This window comes from Delphinus delphis, chromosome 1 (assembly GCF_949987515.2).
Source record: "Delphinus delphis chromosome 1, mDelDel1.2, whole genome shotgun sequence".
Taxonomy (NCBI): domain Eukaryota; kingdom Metazoa; phylum Chordata; class Mammalia; order Artiodactyla; family Delphinidae; genus Delphinus; species Delphinus delphis.
Window position 1 is genome coordinate 38,022,186 of NC_082683.1, and position 7,863 is coordinate 38,030,048.

The following is a 7,863-nucleotide window of genomic DNA, read 5'->3' on the forward strand; positions in this document are numbered from 1 at the left end:
AATAATAGAATCCAATATTGGTTAGGTTGTGGAGTTGATAATCCACTATCTCATTGGAAAAAGTAGGCATTATTACTTCCATTTTATAGATGAGGGAACTGAAGTTCAGAAAGGCGTTGCTGATTTGTCCAAGGACAAAGACTTGAACAGAGAAGAGTTGAATCCACATGCCCGACTCCAGACTTAGTGTACTTTCCTTGTCTGCACAATCATCCCGAGGACAGGCAGTAAACACCCTCTGGGTGCCAGGTTCTGTGCTAAGTGACCACAACACTGGAGACAGAAGCCACGTCCAGGCACTGTGCTCCTCTGCTGGTGTCTGTTTACAGAAGGGTTGTGATATTGGAGTTTAGGACACACAGAGGACCTGCCACTTGTCCCTAAAAAGCACCATCTTTTAGGGTCATCCCAGAGCTCCAGCTTGTTGAGAGCCTTTGGGATCCTGGCTCTGTTGCCCACTCTTTCTGCTCTGCCTCCCAGCTTTGTCCATCCACAGATCTGAGCACTGGACCTCTCCAACCTCATCCAAGTCGCCAATAAACAATCAGATCAGAGCCATGGAAAGAGCCATGGGGTGTGTCACCCCAGACCACCTGCTCAGACAACCTGGGCATAAGAGATTGCCACATAATTAAGTCTCATCAAGTCTTGAGCGTCCCAGCCAGCCTTGGCGAGACCTCCCAGGTTTCCTACACAGAGATTGGGAGTGGCGGCCCTCTGCACCTGAGGCAGATGAAGTCACCTAGGGTCAGGGCCGTGTGGGGTTTGCCCTTGCATGTCCGGCACCCAGCATGGCGCCTGGTACTCAGTGGGTACCCAGTGAAGGCCTGTTGAATGGAGGAGTGGGTGATTTGTTATTAGTGAACCCTTTTGGCCCCACCTGTTACTTCCTTCTCATCCTAAACAGGAATGTTCTGGTCAGCCCCTGTCCTCAGCCCTTTTCACATTTATCTTAACTACTGCTCTGACCTTGCTTTGTGCCCATAAGGACAAATAGCTCCCAGTATATATTCAACCTGGGACTTTCTCCTCGTCTGCAAGTCCTCATCCATCCAGTTCCCCATCTCTATACCCCCTTCATCTCCATCCATCCAATAAACGTATTGAACTCCTCCCACAGGAATTACTTCAGGGTAACCAATCAGAAATAGTCCCTGCCTGAATGGCGCTTTCATTCTTCTAGCAAACAGACACCAAGTGCACAACCACATAAAAACACTTGTTAGAAGTGCAGTAAAGCAGAAGCACTGCTTTATCAGAGTAAACTAAGTGGTACCTGGTTCATCCTGGGGGTGTGTGTGTGTGTGTGTGTGTGTGTGTGAGGGAATGCTTCCTGAAGGAAGTGACATTTAAGCCAAGAGCTGCATTGTCACAAAAGCCAAGGAGTGAGTGTATTTCAAGAAGGGTGGTGGCAATGGCTGCACATGCTGCTGAATTAACTTCAGGGAGATTGTTGAGATGATTTGGCATAAACCAGACTGGATTGGGTGGAGGAGTGAGTGAAAGATGAGGAAGTAAAGGCAGCAAGTGTAGATAACTTGAGAAACTTGGCTGGGAGCGGAGGAAAGATGTCAGGGTGGTAGCTATGAAGGATGTAGATCTGAGAGAATCTTGGAAAAAATGTTAAATTATTTTTTTAAGATGGGAGAGACTTAAGCGTGTTACATGCTGCTGGAAAGGAGCCATAGAGGTAATAGAGGAGATACATCGAGATAAAGGCAGGAAGCGAGGGTTCGACCTATCTATCATTCCTCCACTTAAGAAATATTACTGAGCAGCTGTCGTGTGCCAGGCACTTTGAAAAAGGCTGACAAGGTACTTGCTTTTACGGAACTTATTTTTTTTAGGGAGGAAGGCAAGACATAAGTAAATAAGATAATTTCAGCGAATGGTAAGTGTGATGAGGAGATAAAATGGGGTGATGTAATGGAGGGGTGGAATCAGGAAAGGGTGATGTAACAAGGCCCCGGGTGCTGCAGGGGTGGTGCAGCTGCCAGATGGCCTGGGGGAGCTGAGCCGTCAGGGGAAGCCAGGGTTCAGTGAGGGGGGCGGTGTGGGGAAGGGAACGGTGGGGGAAGAGGAGGAAGGACGCAGGGAGTTTGCTGATGAGGAGGGCTAGTTCCAGAGGCCCCTGGGAGATGGTGAAGAGTGTTAGAGGGTGGATGACCTTGGGGTTACTCTGTAGGTTGTGACTCCACATCCAGCCCTGGGTGACCCTGGGTGCTCAGACTCAACATTACGAACCACAGACCCGTCTCCTTCCCACCAAATCTGCTTCTGACTTCCCAGTCTTGAGGGTGCGGCCACCAGTCTCCTGTTCACTGGTGACTGGCAGCCTGAGATGTGACCGACTGCTCCCCTCTCCTCCTCTGATACAGACGACTGGGCCCAAACAGACAAGAGTGGAAGGGCTCCCAAATCAAGTCCCTCCGGCTCTACTGCTGCACATCTTCCCCATCTTTCCTGCCCCTCCTCCAGGAGTTTACCTCCATCCCCTCACCCCACCCCACCCCACAGATTCCTTCTCTGCACGCTCTCCCTACTGGTAGGGAGCTCCTAGTCCAATGAGGAAACGGGACATGAGTCTGGAAGGGACGACCAGTAGACTGGGGAGGCTGGAATCCCCGGGGCAGCAGTGTGGCCTTGCTTTGGGAATCAGGAATGAAAGTCTAGCTGGGCTGGCGGGGGCAGGGGTGAGTGCTATGCCTGCCTGCCTCAGTCCTCACTTCCTTGCATCATGTCCCCTGGGACGGATGCCTTCTGAGCTCTGCTTGCCCCCCCCCCACCACGATGTCCCTTCCTTTCTTCTCTGCCTGAGCCCCAGACGCCCGCAGAGTGAGCTGCTAACTCTGGGCGGCCGTGGGCTGTTCAGTCGTTCTCCCTGTGACCTATGAGCCATGTTAAGGGCGTTGGTGATTATCCTTCAAGCCACAGGCAACCCCATCCAGAACTGGTGCGGGTCAGATTAGGGTGCTGGTGGGGTGTCTGATGAGTGGGATGGGGGAGGAGGACGTGAAGGAGGTGCGATCAGAGCCTGGTCACCTGCCCACCTGCAGTCTTGGGCTCCTCTTCAGGCTAGTTTCTGCCAAAGCCCCTTCTTCTGCATGGCCTGAGGAACAGGGGACTTTGTCCAGATAGGGGATAAGTCCAGATGGCAGTAAGAACTGGCTGGGAGGAGGTTGGGTTCTGTCAACACCTGGGACCATGGCTCCTGCCCCGTTGGGGAACAGGCGTGGGAGTGTGCTCTGGCTGTGTAGCTGACAAACACGAAGGCAGCGCTCCTGAGGAAGCAGATGGCGCCTCCGCACGACGCCTGTGGCGGCTTGGCTCTCTTACTCGCTGGTGGTGCAGCAGGCTGCAGCCCTGAGCAATGATCCCAGGGCGCAGAAGCGCGGAGAGGGGGCGCTGCAGCAGATGGCAGCCCTGGCACAGCGTCTCCGGCAGCAGGTGAGCGGACATTGACCCCTGAGGTCCCCAGCACTCAGTCCCAGTAGTGGGTCCCACCTCAGGACAGGGCCCCTCCTGTTGCTCCATCTTCTTCAGAAGACAGGGAGCAGCCCCCCCACTCAGCTCCCCATCCTGGCTCCTTGTGTCCCTGTCAGTTCCTCCTCCATCTGTGTATTTTCCCTTTCTCCCAGTGCCCAGCACAGGGCTCAGCAGAATTGTGGGTGTTTACCTGGGCTATTTGTTGAAATAAAATAAACTTATGGAGGTGATTGGAGGTAGGAGGCCAGAGCCCTTTCAGCCCCTGAGCACCCCCAGACCCCACTGGGACAGGACCCTGCTCTACATATTCTGCCTCTCACCCCCCCTCCCCCCGCCAGCACAGGGCTCTGCAAATGTTTGCTGAGCACATGACAGGTGCAAAGCACATGGGGGCACTGGAGATGGGATCCTCCCAGGAAGCTATGTTTCTTAAAAGGGGGCTTGGACAGCTTGGCTGGGGATAGTGCAAGGCACTGAGGCAAGTCACTGTGGCTGGGCTGGGCCTCGCAGTGAAGCGGTTTAGCTGCGGGTAAGTCAGCAAAGCCTTTCCAGAGCGGCAGAGGGAGCGGGGGAAGGAGAGGCATGGAGACAACTCTGCCCCATGCCTGCGGTTTGCCGTGTGGCCTGCAGGATGTGACAGTCCCTTTCTGGGCCTTGGGCTCCCCAACTGCCCCAGGAGGGGTGGGCTGGTGATGTCTTGGGTGATAGTGGCGGACTCCCTCTGGGAGCCCAGGGAGCGGGGGTTGGGGTAGTGCCTGAGGTGCTGTCCCCGTGCTCTGGAGTTCCTGAGTGTCCTCTGCTGTCCCCTGGACGGTGATTGATGGCCCAGGCAGCTTCTCTGCCCGAGCTGCTGCAGTTCCTGAGAATGTGTATTAATATTAATTGGGGCTAATTAGTTGGATAAATCAATCTGCCCCCAGAGAGCAGCTGCCCCTCCCTGGTTGATGAGGAGGAAATCTGGGCTAATGGGGTTGCTGCGGCGAATCCGTGTGATGGAGAAGATTCCTGTGTGCGTGGGGAGGTCGCATCTGTGTGCATTGGTGAGTTTATGTTCCTTTACTGCAAACAGTAAATGGTCTGCTTGTGTGTGCCTCCTGCTGGCGTTTTACTGTGTGCTGGATGGGTGTGTGTCTGGCTGTACGCTGCTTGGGTTTGGTTACGGGCCTTGGTGTATGTGCCTGGCTGGGTGTGTACGTGTTACTGATTGGCGTGTATTCATCTAGGTAGGTACGGCTGGCTTGGGTCTGCATGTTCGGCTGAGTGTGTACACATGGTGTCGTGTGTCTGATGTGTGAGGAAGTCTGAGTCTGGGTGTGTCTGGGCATCTGGTTGGTGTATGTGTGGTTGTCTGGGATAGGTAGCTATTGGCTGGGTACCTGGAGGGGCTTGTCTGATTGGCTGGAGGAGTGTAAAGGGTTTGGGGTGAGGTTACCCATGGTGTCTCCAGCCTTCCCTCAAGGCCTCTTGGCTCTCAGCACCTTATTCTCTTCCCAACATAGCTACACATGTCTGTCCTGGGCACCTTCTCGATCAGGCCACTCCTCTGCCAGGGTTACCCTCAAGGCCTCAGATGACCAGCTTTCTGACCCAGGCAGGTGGGAGGTTGAAACACAGCTCAAACCCTCACAGGATTCAAACAAATCCAATTCATTGCCATTTAGGAATATTTCGCAAAGGATTCCCCTGGGTCTTGTCTCTGCTGGACCCTGGGGACAGATTCATTATACAGATGAATCTAACATCTGACCCAGGCTTGCCTTAAAGAGGCTCCCGGTCTGGGTGGGGTGTGATGGAAACAGAGCTGTGCAGACCACGAGGGGAGGCAGCTCAGCTGAGGGTGGAGAAGGCCAGATGCCCAGGGAGCTGTGGGGCTCAGCAGGAGGGGTGATTTCTTCTGTCTGGAGAGGGCTGGTGGGGAAGGCTTCACAGAGAGGTGGTGTTGGAACTAAGCCTTGCAGGACGTGTAGGAGTTTTCCAAAATGAGGAAGGAACAGGAAAGGCAGTACCAGAGAGAGAAAAGCCTGAGATAAGGCAATGTTTCTATAGAATACTTAGAAAATAATATTTGTAGGGTCCACTGGCTGAAGGTTGCTGCCTAGGAGGCTCTGGTCACCTCAGGTTGAGGGGGTTTATGACATTAAACATATTTAACAACCACTTTGGAAATATGAATAATAAATCAGTCTACTAAAAACTTCAAAATATATTTTCTTTGATTTTCAAACCACACGTGGAGGCAGGACCAGCTGAGTGTGGAGAAGCCCCGACGTACCTGGACCTGTGGGGCTTGGCAGGATGGGGTGATTTCTTCTACACTACTGGGCGGGCCAAAAAGTGCCTTCAGTTTTTTAAGTAAAAATAAAAGCCACATTTTTCATTTTCACCAGGAACTTTATTGAACGACGTATTCACCCTTTTGTTCCACTACCTTCTGCCATTTTTCAGGCAACTTCATAATTCCATCTTCCCAAAACTTTTTATCTTTTTGAGCAAAGAACTGTTCCAGGTGCCTTTTACAGTCTTCCAGGGAATTGAAATTTCTTCCACTAAGAGAATTTTGTGAAGACCAAAATAAATGGAAATCCGAAGGTGCAATGTCTGGTGAATATGGCGGATGAATCAGAACTTCCCAGCCAAGCGGTAACAGTTTTTGCCTGGTCATCAAAGAAACATGTGGTCTTGGGCTTCCCTGGTGGCGCAGTGGTTAAGAATCCGCCGGCCAATGCAGGGGACACGGGTTCGAGCCCTGGTCTGGGAAGATCCCACGTTGCCGTGGAGCAACTAAGCCCGAGCGCCACAACTACTGAGCCTGTGTGCCACAACTCCTGAAGCCCACGTGCCTAGAGCCCATGCTCCGCAGCAAGAGAAACCACAGTGAGAAGCCCACACACCGCAACAAAGAGGAGCCCCCACTCACCACAACTAGAGAAAGTCTGCACACAGCAACAAAGACCCAACACAGCCAAAGATAAATAAATAAAATAATAAATTTATTTTTTTAAAAAAGAAACATGCGGGGCTTCCCTGGTGGCGCAGTGGCTGAGAGTCCGCCTGCCGATGCAGGGGACATGGGTTCGTGCCCCGGTCTGGGAGGATCCCACATGCCGCGGAGTGGCTGGGCCCGTGAGCCATGGCCGCTGAGCCTGCGCGTCTGGAGCCTGTGCTCCACAGCGGGAGAGGCCACAACAGTGAGAGGCCCGCGTACCACAAAAAAGGAAAAAAACAAAAAACAAAAAAAAAAACAAAAAAAGAAACATGCGGTCTTGCGTTATCCTGATGGAAGATCATGCGTTTTCTGTTGACTAATTCTGGATGCTTTTCGTCGAGTGCTGCTTTCAGTTGGTCTAATTGGGAGCAGTACTTGTTGGAATGAATCGTTTGGTTTTCCGGAAGGAGCTCACAACAGAGGACACCCTTCCAATCCCACCATATACACAACATCACCTTCTTTGTTTGAAGACTGGCCTTTGGTGTGGTTGTCGATGGTTCATTTTGCTTGCCCCATGATCTCTTCTGTTCCACATTATTGTACAGTATACACTTTCATTGCCTGTCACAATTCGTTATAAAAATGGAACATTTTCATGACGTTTCAGTAGAGACTTGCATGCAGAAATATGGTCAAGAAAGGTTTTTTCGCTTAACTTATGTCAACCCAAACATCAAAGCAATGAACATAACCAAGCTGGTGCAAATGCCTTTCAACGCTTGATTTGGATATTTTGAGTATGTCAGCTATCTCTCACGTGGTATAACGTTGATTGTTCTCAATTATTGTTTTGATTTGATCACTATCAACTTCAACTGGTTTACCCGACTATGGAGCATCGTCCAGCGAGGAATCTCCAGTACCAGACTTCGCCAACCACTTTTGACACGTTCGATCAGTCACAGCACCTTCTCCATACACTGCACAAACCTTTTTGTGCGTCTCAGTTGCGTTTTTACCTTTCTTGAAATAATAAAACATAATATTGCTGAAAATATTGCTTTTTTTCTTCTGTCTTCAATATTAAAATGGCTACACAGGGCTTCCCTGGTGGCGCAGTGGTTGAGAGTCCGCCTGCCGATGCAGGGGACACGGGTTCGTGCCCCGGTCCGGGAAGATCCCACATGCCACGGAGCGGCTGGGCCCGTGAGCCATGGCCGCTGAACCTGCGCGTCCAGAGCCTGTGCTCCGCAACGGGAGAGGCCACAACAGTGAGAGGCCCGCGTACCGCAAAAAAAAAAAAAAAAAAAAAAAAATGGCTACACAAAAATTCACCAATTTTGGTAAGTCTTTTTTTAAATGCAGGGTGATATGACAGCTGTCACATACAATCTAACAAAATTGTTTCAAATGAAGTTAAAGACAACTAAGTGCTACCAGAGCCATCT